A 15,542-nucleotide genomic window follows, 5' to 3' on the forward strand; every position below is an offset into this window, starting at 1 on the left:
TAAATATAATTTTGTCAAATAGCTTATGAATATACTATATACAACATATATCAGTTATTCTTTTAATTTCATAGATTTAAAAAAAAAAACAAATAATAATGTTTAATGCACTTAAACCAAAACAAAACAAAACAAAAACAAAATCATGTTTGATAAGATAAAGGTTATGAGGTTTTGTTGTTGGAAGCATAAACGAAAGCATCAGTGGAAAAAATGGTCATTTTGTATAAACATGTTTTTCTGGTTATTGGAGGTATTTATCTAATTTGAGTTAATAATAAGGGAGAACAACTAATTTTATAACCCAATTAAAATTAAAATAAATCTCATTGTCAGAGTACATACATGGCAGAACGACGTTTAAGCAACAAAGTTTAGGTCAAAGAAGCAAAATTCATATAAGAGATTTTAGTGCAACAAACTTCATATTCCTCGCAGAGGGTGTTAAGCCCAAAGAAGAAATAGATGCTGACTTTCTTGGTGATGAGGTTGTGAGCAGATTGGAAGAGTGACAATGGTATGTAAAACTGTATAAAAAATCCACATGAATGAAAAAAAATCCCAATATGAAAAGCTAACCAGTTGCAGGTTGTTGGGGGTAAATTGGGTATTTTAACAATTTTTAAACAATACATGCTCATCCAGCCATCCACTGTGACTAAAAGAAAATCTATTGACTCACCTTCAATGATGGACATAGTCCCGAGAATGCAACTGAGGGATTGAAGAATTGCCCATTTTTTATGTTATTTTTATTATATTTTTATAACCACGACATTTATTTTTATGTATGTATATACTATTTTCATGATTTTTTTTGCAATCAATAATAATTACTCATAAAAACAACATGATTATTATTCTAATAAAGCACTTTTTAATAATATTATTATTTTATTTTATTATTATTATTTAATATAGATATATTATAGTAATAAAATGGTAACTAATTGGATAAAAAAAATCATTTACGATTTTACTATTTTGACCACATAGATAATTCTCATCTTCCTTAATGTGGGTCAGAGTAGGAGCAATACTTCCCACGATCCTAATTAGAATTTAGGTTTAATTATATACTTACTCAACAAGTTCTTAGTTTCTCATTACAAGATTTCTACACATATCCAGTACATAGAGAATATTGATGAACAACACTTTCTTTTCGGAAGTAAATAAAGATCCGCATTACGTTTGCCTTCAACTTTGAATTTATTCTCATTGCTCATTTAGATCTCATATCCATCCTTGATTTCATCTTTATTTACTTTTAATTATATAGATCTATATTAGAAATTGGGAATAAACTTAAGATGGAGGAAGGGCAAGGAAACCATATGGCATATATTGGGGTAGGAACAATGAACATTTCCCAATATTTTCTCACATCATTTGCTTTCCGAGTAAATCATAATAGCTACAATGAACAATACAAAGTATTTTTCTACATCCATTTTACTATCGTGGACATTGTATGTGTAATCATTGAGTTTAGAATAAACAATATAAATGTGAAATCATTTGGCTACCGATGAGAAATTTTAATCTATTAAGTTATGATGTTGTAACTTAAAGCTAAAATATTGTAACTATTTGAAGGGTGAAAATATAGTAAGTAATAAATGATACAACAATTTATATTTTAATAAGTAATAAGTAAAATTATTGTATCGTTATTGAGTATATGTTCAACTGAGCATTTTAAACTTCAATTTGGAGTAAAAACAAAGTTCAAAAGGGATATCCACTTGAGTTTTGTATTTTAACCAAAGAACATAGCTTTTACTATTCAAATTTTCCTAGGATACTTGAAGGATATTCCGATGCTAGTTGGATATCGAGAGTGAGACATATTCTCTGCACCACTGGTTAGGTGTTTACACTTAGAGGAGGTGTCATTTCTTGGGGCTCCAAGAAATAAATTTGTACATCACACTCAACCATAGAAGCTAAGTTTATAGCTCTTGCGGCAACAAACAAAGAGATAGAGTGACTTAAGGATCTCATGGCGAGCATCCCCTTTACTGCAGATATAGTATCGATGATCTCGATACATTGTGATAGTCAAGCTACTCTTGCTAGAGCATATGACAATGTGTATAATATGAAGTTAAGACATGAATATGTGAGACAATTGATTTAAGAAGGAATTATATCTATCCCATATGTTAAGACTAGTGAGAACTTAGCAGATTCATTTACAAAATCTTTAGTGAGAAGGTGAGTGTAACGTCCCAAATTTGTTAATAGACTTAGTGCCTTGATTAGCGTGCCAGGATGACATAAATAGATTTATATGTGAATTTAATTGAATATATGTGTGATTATGTAAAATATACGAGTTGTATTATAATATGACTATATGTGCATGCTTATGTGTATTAATTGTGATTGTGGACCTGTTTTTGTGAAAAATGGTATTTTTGTAATTTTGACCCGTTAAGGTTATAAGTGTAAATGTATGTGTTATGTGATTGAGATCACATTATTATGTGGATATATTTGTGATAACTGACTTGGGTTGATCCTTTAGAGCGATTTGGCAAAAAAGTCACGACAGGGAATTATACCCGGCTCGGGATGAGCCATTGGGTATTTTGATAATTTGGCGTACTTTGGGAATTATTGAGGAAAATATTAGTATATGGGAAGATTAGTGGGTGTTTGGAACTGTTCCTAGTGCGCAACAAAAATTGTGGTAATGGTAGTATTGTGTACAACAAAAAAATTTCATATAAACAACTTTATATGAGGATTCTTTAATATACAATATGTTAATCAACAAAAAAAAAAATATGTGGATGTAAAAGTAATACGAAATGATTTACCTCTTGTAGTCTATCAAGAATCCTTGAATCTTTTCGTATAAATTTCGATCTTCCTATCTTCGCTCAAGTACTCACACCAAGATCTTCCAAGACGTTCTCTACAACTCAAGATGTGGGTAGGCACATAGAGAACAAGAATAAAATTTGTGAATCAAAAGTATTCTCAACACATGAGACTCTTGATTATAGGCTAGAGAGAAATGTTTATCTTTTGTGAGAAAAAGATGATCATTTTTTCTGATTCTTCTTGTCAAAAACTTCTGTATATTATTATTTTCTATTATATAGAATATATAGGTATTATTTTCATTATAATAATAATCAAATAAAATTGATCATCTTAATAATAATAAAATAAATGATAAATAAGTCTTACATTCCATTTTAAAAACTCTTTTTAAAATGTTTAATTAATTAATTAAATAAATGAAAAAATCAATAATTGATCATTATCAGTAGTAGGCGGTCCAGGAAGCCCTATGCGTGTAACACCTCCCTAAAATGAGGGGATTTGATTTTTCATGCATATTTATTTTAATTAATTAATAATTAGAAATTCAAATAAGGTATCATCTTTTTAAGGAAAAGATAACAACTTGAAATTCAAAATTCAAAATTTAAATTTTCATTATCATCTTATTATTAATTAAATAAATATAATAATCAAAACCAATTTTGACTATCCATATTTATCATTTCTTACTTAAATAAAATAATTGATTAAAATCAATTTATTTTATTTCTACACAATTTCGAAAATTGCATTAATGCAATAATAATTCCAAGCTCCAATAAAGAAAAGATTAATAATCAATACTCTTTGATTCAATAATCATATTTATTAATCTCATGATTACTCCACTATAAATATGATACTGTACTCTTAAGAATTAAAGACATATATTTACTGAGTACTTTATTGTAACCATAAAGTGTCTATTGATATAATCATTACATACAAATTAATCCTCTATTGATGATTCATAATTAAGTGAGAATACAATTATTATTTTACCCTTTTAATTATATCTTGATTCCTAGTGTACCATTGACTTTACTAGTGGGTAAATTCATAATCTGATTATGAATTTGATGTCAACAATATTTTCAGTTCCAAAAGCCAACCCAATAGGAAACCATCATTCAATCTATAAAAATGTATAGATTCCATATCTATTAAGCTATGTCCCCATCCAAATACATCATTGAGTCCCAAAACAATAGTTCATAGCCTGATCATTCTGACAAACCGTAACGAATGAATCAAACGATCAAATGACATAAATAGGAATTCATATAACTTCAGGATTAAGATCAGTTTGTATATGATCATCAATTGATGTGTTTTATAATACTACGAAACCGTATTTAAACAAGTATTATCAAATCACATCTGGTCCAGTTCTACATACTCTTAGTATGCAAAGTACCTCCACTAAAGTGTCCTACTACACTAGTAACTCGAATCTAGGTCACATGTATTCATAATACTAGTGGACCGTACTAGCAGTAATTAATCTAAATATTCCACAACTTTATTTTGCTGCTAACTATTTAAGTCCATTATCTCAATCTCGATCCTTTCATACCAATATGAGATTGAGACCACATAGATGAACTTGAGATTTTTTTGATATTTACTTAATATTATTAACAATAATATAGTACATAAGCTACATATACACAATAATTCAATTAATTTATTCATTCATTAAAACTATTCTCAACTATAATTGTTTTAAGGGCACAATTCCCAATAGTGGGATAATTTGGAACCTTAAGTATAATTTGAGGTTTAGTGGTATTTAGGCTAAATTACCATATTGCCCTTGAAAGGCTTCGATGGAAAATTAGGAAGAAATGGTAATATGGTCATTTTGACCTAGGGAATAGACCAAGGCAGCAGCAGCCTAGCACACCATGTTTTTGGGCACCCTTCACTTCTCTTAGCTTCTCTCTAAAACTTGTGTTAGGGTCTCAAGCACAAGATAGGCAAAATTGAAGGGTTTTGGTGAAAATTAAGGAGATTCAAGGTCATAAGGAAGGGATTGAGCTACCAAGATCACCAATTAGCTTCTGGGAATTTAGAATCAAAGAGGTAAGAACTTATAGCTATGTTTTTCATCTAAGATTTTGGTGTTCTTGGCTGAGATGAGGTTAAGACAAGTTCTAATGATTTAAGGTTTCTAGGAGGTTTTGTGCTAGTTTTGTTGGAGGAAAAATGTTTGGTGGTTGTATCGAGTTAGGAATTTAAGTTTCAAACTCACAATTTAGACTTTGATTTTCGAATTTGGGTAAGTTCCTAAAACTCAAGCTCAAAATATTGAATGCTTGAATTCTTGGTGTTTTAGTGCATTTTTGTGGCATTTTGTGGTTAGTTCTTGTTTGTCTATATCGTATGTTGTGTTTTGTGGCATGTAGCTTGTTGGAAATACCTGTTTTGGTTGAGTTTCAGGTCTGGTTTAGCAGGGAAATTGTGGCTTCCGGTTTTGGGGAAGAGCATATTGGTTTCTGGGTATTTTTGGGTTTTTGGGGACCTAGCGTGACCACGCACGCTAGGGTCCCAGAACCTTAAGAATTGGTTTTAATTTTGGGTTTAGGAGTTAGTAGCACGACTGCGCTGGGCTAGGGCGCGACCGCCCCAGTACCCCAGAAAGCTCAAACTTTCTGGGGGGCGACCGTGCCAGGTGCCCTGAAATGTGGTTTTGCTGTTTTTAGGACTAGGGCTCCAAGAGTTCAGGAACCTATTTGGTGGCCCACTTGGGGGCTCGGGGGACGTTTCTAACGTCCCGGCAACTGGGAGTAGTAATCTTAAGAATAAGGTCTGGGGTGAGGCTCGGGATTTGAAGTCAATCCCTAATAAGAGTATGTTTATGTTGTAACTAGATTACCGCAAGGATCGGGATCAGGATCGTACTTGAGGCCGTATCTTCTATAGAATAGAACTTGAGATAAGAAAACTACACCCTAGTTGTGGTTAGGGCTCAGGTCTTGTTAATAAATATGACTATGACTGTACTGTTGGGAATAGAGCCCTTAAAGCCATTGTAGTTGACAAATGTTTTAAATGAAATAAATCATAGAATTGAATTATTATATTTATAGACTATGCCCGATATTATGTTGATAATATTAAGTAAATATCATAAAATTCCAAAGTTCATCCATGTGGTCTTAATCTCATATTGGTATAAGAGGATTGAGATTGAGATTATAAACTTAAAACAGTTCACAGTAAAAAAAAGTTATGAAATTTTTAGATTAATTACTACAAGTACGGTTCACTAACATTATGAATGCAAGTGACCTAGATCCGGGTCACTAGTGTAGTAGGACACTTTAGTGAATGTACTTTATATATAGTGATATATAGAACTGGACCATATGTGATTTGTTAATACTTGTTTAAACATCATTTCGTAGTATTAATCAAACACATCAAATGATGATCATATACACGATGATCTTAATCTTGAGTTTACTATGAACTCCTATATATGTCATTTGATCCTTTGATTCATGCGTTAAGGTTTGTCATAATGATCAGGCTAAGAACAATTGTTTGGGGATTCAATGATATATATGGCTGGGGACATAGTTTAACAGGTATGGAATCTATACCTTTTTATAGATTGAATAATGGTTCTCTATAGGGTTGACTTTTGGAACTGAAAATGTTATGAGCGCTCGCATCGCAAACTTGTTGTGACACAACCTTCACTAGTAAAGTCAATGGCACACTAGGAACTAGATCTAGTTAAAAGGGTAAAATAGTAAATTTATTCCCTTTTGATTATGAACCATTAATAGAGGATTAACGTTGTATGTAATGATTATATCAATGGACACTTTATTCTTTAATAAAGTACTATGTAAATATATGTCTATAATTATCAAGAGTTCAATATCATATTTATAGTGGAGTAATCATGAGATTAATAAATATGATTATTTAATCAAATATCTTTGATTAGTAATCTAATATTTATTGTAGCTTGATATTATAGGTTCATAGGTCCCTAGAGTGGCTCTATCAACATCATATCAATGTAAGAGTTGATACAAGAGCAAAACTGTAATTTGGAAATTTGAGAAGAATTTTATTCTTCAGGTAAAATATACAATTATATGATAATTGAGGTTGAATAATTAATTATTAAAATTTTGAAGATATATTTATTTATTTAAATATAGAATTTCGAAATATATATAATAATAAATAAATTAATTATTTTATTTGAGCGGGAAAAAATAAAAATGGTAAGTCAAAATAATTTTGATTTATTGATTTTTAAAAAGATGATGGTAATGATGATCATCAATTTGAATTTTGAATTTTGAATTTAAAGTTTAAATTTGAATTATCGTTGTGATATTTTTCTTAAAAAGATAATATCATATTTTGTGGGAATGATTTATTTAATTAAATAAATAAATACAAACAAATGAGCAAAATACAATATTCCCTGAAAGGGAACATTGCTACACGCATGACATAGTCCAAGGATTGTGCCATGCATGTAAGATGATACTGATAAAGTATCAACATTGTTTTTATTTTATTTATTTAATTAATTAATAATTTGAAAATATATATTTTTTTCAAATTTAGTAAGTTAGATATTAACTAATTCAACTCCCAACATCATTATGATTGGATTATTATATTATTATTATGAATAAAAATGTAATATATAATGTATATACATATTATGTGATAATGAGAGAAAGAAAAGAGTGATTAAGAAGAGTTTCAGAAAATTGTGAGACAAGAAATTCACATCTTTTTCTCTTATTATTCAAACATTTCTCAAGCCATAATCCAAGTACTCATGTGTTGAGATAAACTTGTGATTTCTAAATTACAAATTGTTATCCCCGTTTCTTTCCGGGTGTTCGGATCCACACTCTAAGCCCGTGGGCCGCCCGATTACGAGTTAAGGCCCAGATTGGGCCCATTTGATGAGATGAAAATGGATGTTGGCAGCCTAAGTCTGGGCAAGGCTCAAAGGGCGTTCGGGAGCGCGGACTGGGACCTCCGCCGGGGAAGGTGGTGTAAACCCGGAACTGCTTCCCCCAACGTCCCGAGGCGCGGCAGAGAAGGCCGCGACTCGCAAAACCAATATGGGAGCCGGGATCGTTGTGGATGGACCTGGATCCTGGTAAATGGTCTGGGACCTTGGTGAACGGAGGGGGACGTTGGTAAACGAACCCGGGTCGGTTGTCCGAGGTTGGTGAGGTAAAGTGCCCAGGATACTGACATCGTCCCATGAAGCGTGGGGGTTCTCCCCACGCTTAAACCTGCAGAAGAGGCTACCTCGGGATTGTACATCGTTGGTTCAGAACTGTGCTGCCACTACTCTGACCGATCTTATCCCCCAAATCTTCTTCGTCAGCCTACAGTACCCAGACTGAAACTCCAGTTTTTTGCATGTCTTAGAATAAGATATTGTTTGGTTTGTCCCAATGGGCTTTGACTATTGTATGTTTCATATTTTAATCCTTTGTATTGGGCTCCCGTCAGAGAAGCTAATGGTATTTGCACCCTTATTGGGCCCGGGTCAGCCCGGCCCAAGCCCAGTGCACTCCTGTGCCTATAAATAGGAATAGTGGTGCATTGAGGAAGGAGAGAGAGAGATTTTGATGGTAAGTAGTTACTCTGCTCAAACTTGTAGAAAAACTCCATTGCCAAAGGTTCTCTAAGCTCTAATACAATTGTCACGTGGACTAAGGCTTATTAACGCCCCAACCATGTAAAAACCTTGTCTTTACTCCTCAAATCCTTTCTTCTCAGCTCTCTAATCTTCTATTATTAAAGTTTTCGAAAAACTCGATAAATATTTTGGTGCTTTCATTGAGAGCTTGAGAAAGCTAGCGCTGATCTTGAACATCTGCAACAATGGTGAACACAAGACACACCACTTTTGACCCTACTAATCAAGAACAAGGCAATGGAGAGCCACTGCCCAGCCAACCTCTTCCTCAGGGTCAATCTGAAGACACACCTCATCGAATGTCCCAGCTTGACGAGTTGCAGAACTACGAAAGCGAGACAGAATATGAGGAAGATTACTATGACGAAGAGGAGGGAAATGAAGGGGAATATCACGATCTCGAAGCTGAGGATCCCGCGATCCCTGAAGAAGTAGACCCCAACCAGGAGGACCCAGAGGTGACTAAACTGAGACAGCAAGTCCTGGACTAAGAGGCCAGGACTACCGAACAAAAGGAAGCCACTCAACAGATGCAAGAGTCCATCCAAGCCCTACAAGCTTTCATAGCCGCCCAAGGCTTTGCGGCTAACCCTCCAGTCGTTCCGCCTCCAGTAACACAACCGCCTGCTCCGCAGGCTAGGAATGGTGCGCTCGGAGAAGTGAGGCCGATTCCTACCCCAGGACAAGATCCCGGACAGGGCCTGGTTAACCTAGCCCAAGAGAAAGGGAAGGCCAAAGCAAACCCCCAGAGGGAAGTCCCTCCAGTCCAAAAGACCGGGACCCATCCCCAGCCGCTCCCTAGGAAAGAGAAGGCGTGCCCCATCCCAGGACAGGGCCACCCAATCAATCCATGAGGGACGCGCCTGCAGGGTACCAGGCCCTGGCCCGCCCCAGGGCAGACTGGACGGGAACAGTCTTTCCACCAGAGTGCTTCTGTGAACCAGCGCCACCGGGAGCGCCAGCAGAATGACGAGCCAAACGCCCCTACTTTCGGGGACGATACATCTCGGGTAGACCTGCGCGATGGGCTGAATGCTCGAAAGGAACGGGCCCGCAAGGAAAAGATCCACCCCGAGTCGGCGATTTGAGAAATAATCTCAGCGATAGAAGGAACGAGAGAGTTCCCCTGGAGGATGGTACGGCCAAATAGTTCATGGAACAGCTGGCCGCCTTAAAGAAAGTCACGGACCGCCTGGTCCGCAAGCAGGATGGAGCAGACACTAATTCCGACGAGGAAGAAAAGGAGCCTTGCGCCAAGCACATCTTGGATGTGGTGCTCCCCAAAGGATTCAAAATGCTGAGTATGCCCGCCTACACTAGGAACACCAACCCCAGAGATCATCTGTCGCGCTATAATCGTTTGATGAATGTAGCCCACATCTGCGACAATGACAAGTGCCTCTGTTTCTTGATTACTCTAGGCGGACCTGCTGAAGAATGGTGGAAGAGGCTTAAGCCGGGATCCATCCAATCCTGGTCCGGACTGTAGTCGGCTTTCCGCAAACAGTTCTTGAACGCCATGAGGATGGACATGCAGATCAATGCCTTTGCCAACATCAAGCAGCTCCCCACAGAGACGTTGAGGGCCTACATCTAGCGCTTCACCGAGTAAGCCTCCAAGACCAAGGTGGACGATGGGCAGCGCCTGGTGGCCCTGAAATCCGGGATTCAGGCTGGATCTCCCCTTTGGGACAACATGCAGCACAGCAAGGCGGCTACCCTCGAGGAATTCATAAGAAGGGCCCAAGGCTTCATTAACTAGGAGGAGGTCCAAATCCAAGCATTCAGATGGCAGCCAGCACCTCAACCAAGTGCCCAAACATTTCCAGGATACGGGGTGCAGTATCCGGCCCAGCAGTACGTCACTCCCCTAATTGCGTCGGGATCGGCAGCCGCGCCAGGAATGACCTTTGATACACCCACAGTATATGGCCCTGCCCCTTCGGGGTACGCCCCGACCCAGTCTACCCCTTATTCCGGGTATGGAATCGCGCTAGTCGGGTACAACGCTACTCCCGTCGGAGCCCAACCATCCCAGGTGGGGGGAACCGAAGCGAGTGTGAATCCCTCCCGGGGAAAGAGGTCCGGGAAGGGACAAAATTGGGTCGAGTCATCTAAAAAGGGCAAGAAGGGCAATAAGCCCCAGTATTCAGAGTACACCAACCTGGCGGATACCAGGGAGAACATCTACTTGGCCACTGAAAGGGCGGTTCATTACTGGAAACTGGCCCCCATGTTCAAAGGAGGAAAGAATTCGAGGGATACTAGCAAGTGGTGTGCTTACCATAAGGAGGTGGGCCACATAACCAAAGAATTCCGACAGCTCAAGGACGAGATCAAAAATCTGATCAAACTGGGACACCTCCACCAATGGGTCAGAATGCCCGTGGGAGTTCCGGGACTGTGAGCAATCCCTGGGCAGTCCACGATCCCGGGCGCGCTTGGAGCGTACCTACCTCCCCAGGGAGGATACGCAAAGGGTCCGAGACCGCTAGCCCCTCAGGGGGCCCCCGCCGTGCAGGCTCCCGGACCCCGTTTGCCTTATCTAGCTGGGACCACGCCCCTGCGAGTAGATGGTCACATAGCCACCATCTCGGGCGGGCCCCATCTGGGAGGACCATCCCGGAATGATCAGAAGCGTTACCTCAGCGAGCTTGACCACGACCAGGAGGTATGTGCCCTAGTCCAGGCACCGACCCAACGCCCGAAGTTGATGAACCTCCCCATCACCTTCATGGAAGACGACGCCCACAATGTCCATTTCCCGCATTATGACCGTCTGGTCATTGATGCCCAAGTCGCCAACAAGATGGTGTCTAGAGTGCTGGTGGACGATGGAAGCTCTGTCAACATTTTGTTCAAACCTGCATTCATTGTGATTGGCTTGACCATGGCAGATCTAGCCTCGTGCCCAACCCAGATCTATGGCTTCAATGGGGACTCAATACTCTCGATGGGAAAAATCTAGTTGCCCGTAACTCTGGGGAACGAGATGCAAAGCTCGTTTAAATTTTGTACGTTCATGGTGGTGGACTGCCCCACTGCTTACAACGTCATTTTTGGTTGGCCCGCATTGGTCGAGTTCGAGGCAATCACCTCCATCCGCCACTTATGCCTGAAATTCCCTTATGATAACGGGGGAGTGGGAACAATCCAAGGAGATCAGGAGAGCGCACGAAAATGTTACCACGTATCTGCCCGACCCGTATACATGGTCCGCGAAGAGCCTCTTGAGGAAATCTCCGATTCAGTCCCACCCCTCTCCCAGCAAGATAGTTTGTCCGGGATGAGGACGAGTTGGATCCGCGTATAGGGGAGGACCGCATCCTAGAGCCCATGGAGGAGATTGAAGAAGTGTGCATCAGTGACACCGACCCGACCAAGGTAATCCAAGTCAGGAAGAACCTGAAAGCGGAGGTCCGGGCCATAATCATCGCCCGGGTGAAGGAGAACCAGAACGTCCTGGCCTGGTCTAATTCGGATATGACTGGGATTGACCGCAATATCATCTGCCATGCCTTGAATATCGACAAAGGTGCGACCCCAGTCTGGCAGAAATGAAGGCCCCTAGGGGCGGAAAGGGCAGAAGCCCTCAAGCTAGAAGTCGAAAAGTTATACTCGATCAACTTCATTCAAGAAGCTTTGTATCTCGTGTGGCTGGCCAACCTAATTCTGGTGCCTAAGCCAAACGGGACCTGGAGGACATGCATCGACTTCACGGATCTAAACAAAGCTTTCCCTAAAGATTGCTTTCTGCTCCCTCGGATCGATCAAATGGTGGACGCAACATCCGAGTATGAGATCTTGAGCATGGACGCCTACTCAGGTTATAATCAGATCTCTATGCATGTAGCGGACCAGGAACACACCAGTTTTTAAACTGACAAGGGGGTGTACTGCTACATCGTCATGCCCTTCAGACTCAAGAACGTCGGAGCGACCTATCAGAGGCTAGTCAACAGAATGTTCTGGGCCCAGCTGGGATGAAACATGGAGGTGTACATCGACGACATGCTGGTCAAATCCAAAACCTCCGGCGAACATTCTGATGACCTGACCGAAGCCTTCGCGATCATTCGAAGGTACGGGATGAAGTTGAATCCCAAAAAATGCACCTTCAACGTAGCATCCGGAAAGTTCCTGGGGTTCATAGTAAGCTTCTGGGGAATAGAAGCCAATCCGGACAAAATCAAGGCACTGGTTGAGATGCCCTCGCCCCGGAAGCACAAAGATGTACAAAGCCTGACTGGAAGGATAGCCGCTTTGAGCCGTTTCGTCTCAAAGGCCATGGACAAGTGCATCCCGTTCTTCAACGTCCTTCGGGGAAGCCAACGGTTCATGGTCAGCCGAGTGCAAAGAGGCTTTCCAACGACTAAAAGAGCATCTATTCCAAGCACCAATACTAGCAAAACTGGCGGAGGGGGAACCGCTATACCTCTATTTGGTCGTGACCGAACACGCGATCAGCGCCGCCCTAGTACGGGAGGACGGGAAGGCCCAGCTCCCGGTCTACTACGTAAGCAAAAGATTATTGGGTGTAGAATCACGATATCCACTAATCGAAAAGTTAACGTTTTGTCTACTAATCGCGTCCCGGAAGCTCAGGCCTTATTTCCAGGCTCATGTCATAAGAGTTCTGACAAACCATCCTTTGCGGCAAGTGTTGCAAAAACCTGAATCATTAGGGAGACTCTTGAAGTGGGCCATGGAACTGAGTCAGTTCGACATTGCATACATCCCTAGAACCTCAATCAAGGGATAGGCCCTAGCCGACTTCATCGTGGAATGCTCTAGGATCATTGAAGAAGACGATCCCACGGATCCTGCAGTGCCCGTGTGGAAGGTGTACGTAGATGGGGCCTCAAATGAAAATGGAGCACGGCCGGAATCATCCTAGTCTCGCCTCAGGGGCACCAATTACAAAATGCATTGCGTTTCCAGTTCAAGGCTTCGAACAACGAGGCCGAGCACGAGGCCATGTTGGCCGGGTTGCACCTGGCTCAGGAAGTAGGGGCCGCAAACCTAGAGATCTATAGCGATTCCCAGTTGGTTGTTAGGCAGATCTCAGGAGAATACCAAACTAAAGGGGAAAAGATGGAAGCTTACGTGACCCAGACGCGAGAGAAGCTTCAAACTTTCAAGAAGCACTCCATCCGCAAAATCCTCAGGGAGCAAAATGTGTTAGCAGACACGTTGGCAAAATTGGCCATGGATGCTGAGGCAGAGCTTTTTGGGCTAGTCCTGATCAACCATCTCCCCATATCGAGTATTCTGAACTCCACGATCAATGTTGTCGACTACTACACGTCCTGGATAGGACCCATCATCCAATACCTGACAACCGGGGGGTTGCCAACGGACAGTGCGGCAGTCAGGATGCTTCATTACCAGGTCCATAGATACGTCATGATGAACAGAAAGCTCTATCGTAGAGGATTATCCATGCCATACCTCCGATGCGTATCCGGGACCGAAATGAGCGCAATCCTGCATGAAGTGCACGAAGGCTTCTGCGAAGATCATACAGTCGGACTCAGCTTGTCCAAGAAGATCCTGCGCCAAGGATATTTCTGGCCAACCATGAAAAAAGACTGTATTAATTACGTCCGCAAATGCGAGCAGTGCCAAAGGTATGTGAAGATCCCGTGAGCCCCTCTGACGGAAATAACCCTAATGACCAGTCCCTGGCCCTTCGCAGTATGGGGAATCGACCTAATGGGAACGCTCTCGACCTGGAGAGGAGGTGTGAAGTACGCTATCGTGGTCGTTGACTATTATACCAAGTGGGTCGAAGCGGAGCCCATGAACACCATCACCTCAAAGAAGGCCTTGGATTTCGTCATCAACAACATCGTATGCCGGTACGGGCTCCCCTACAAGATTGTGTCCGACAACGGGAAGCAGTTTGACAGCATCCACTTCACGGATTTCTGTGAAAGACATGGTATCATCAAGAGCTTCTCCACGGTCGCCAGACCTCAAGCAAATGAGCAAACATAGGCCGTCAGCAAAATCTTGAAGGGGACATTAAAGAAAAAGCTTCAAGCCTACAAGAAAAAGTGGCCAGAAGAGTTGCCCCGCGTACTATGGGCGTACCAGACAACCGAACGAACGTCTATCAAACACACTCCTTACTCCATGGTGTATGGGTGCGAAGCCATCATCCCAGTAGAAATGACGATCCTGTCCCATAGAAGAGACACGTACGATCCCGCCCAGAACCATGCCTTACTCCAAGAATCCTTGGATCTCATCGAAGAGATCCGGGAGGAATCACAAGTCAAGTTGAAGATGTTCCAGGACAAAATCGCTCGGCATTTTAACTCGAAAGTAAAAAGCCGAAAGTTCGAAACTGTCGACCTAGTCCTAAGGAGAGTCTTCCCTGCAACCCAAGATCCAGGAGTGGGGGTTCTGGGCCCGAATTGGGAAGGTCCGTATGAAATTCAGAATGAAGTGTGTCCAGGAACATACCGTTTAAAGCGACTTGATGGCACTGAAGTCCCAAGGGCCTAGAATGCGGAACATCTCCGTAAGTACTATTAGTAGTTAGGAGAGCATGTTTTAGCTTTATATTTATTTTCTAAACAATGTACACCCCAGGGCAATTTCTTGAGCAATAAAAATGGCGTGTACAAAACATCATAAAGAGATATTGTGAAACAATGAAAATTCTCATCTACCTGCATAAGCAAGTGACCTAAGACCAATCTTCGCTCACTTGGGGGGGGGGGGGGTATATCCATTATAAACAAGTCTGAGAACAAGAACAAAGCATGAAGCTAAATGCTCCAGGTTTGAACCAACCCAGACCAACAAGGTCTAGGGGGTGAAAGCCCAAATGGACGTAAGGCTCGGGCCTTGTCCCAACCCGGACCGACAAGGTCTTGGGGGGGGGGGGGGGGTGAAAGCCCAAATGGACATAAGGCTCAGGCCTAGTCCCGACCTGGACATACGCGGTCCGGGGGTACAATATATAGGACCTAAGGCTCAGGCCTGGTCC

Source organism: Humulus lupulus, chromosome 1 (assembly GCF_963169125.1).
Source record: "Humulus lupulus chromosome 1, drHumLupu1.1, whole genome shotgun sequence".
Lineage (NCBI taxonomy): Eukaryota > Viridiplantae > Streptophyta > Magnoliopsida > Rosales > Cannabaceae > Humulus > Humulus lupulus.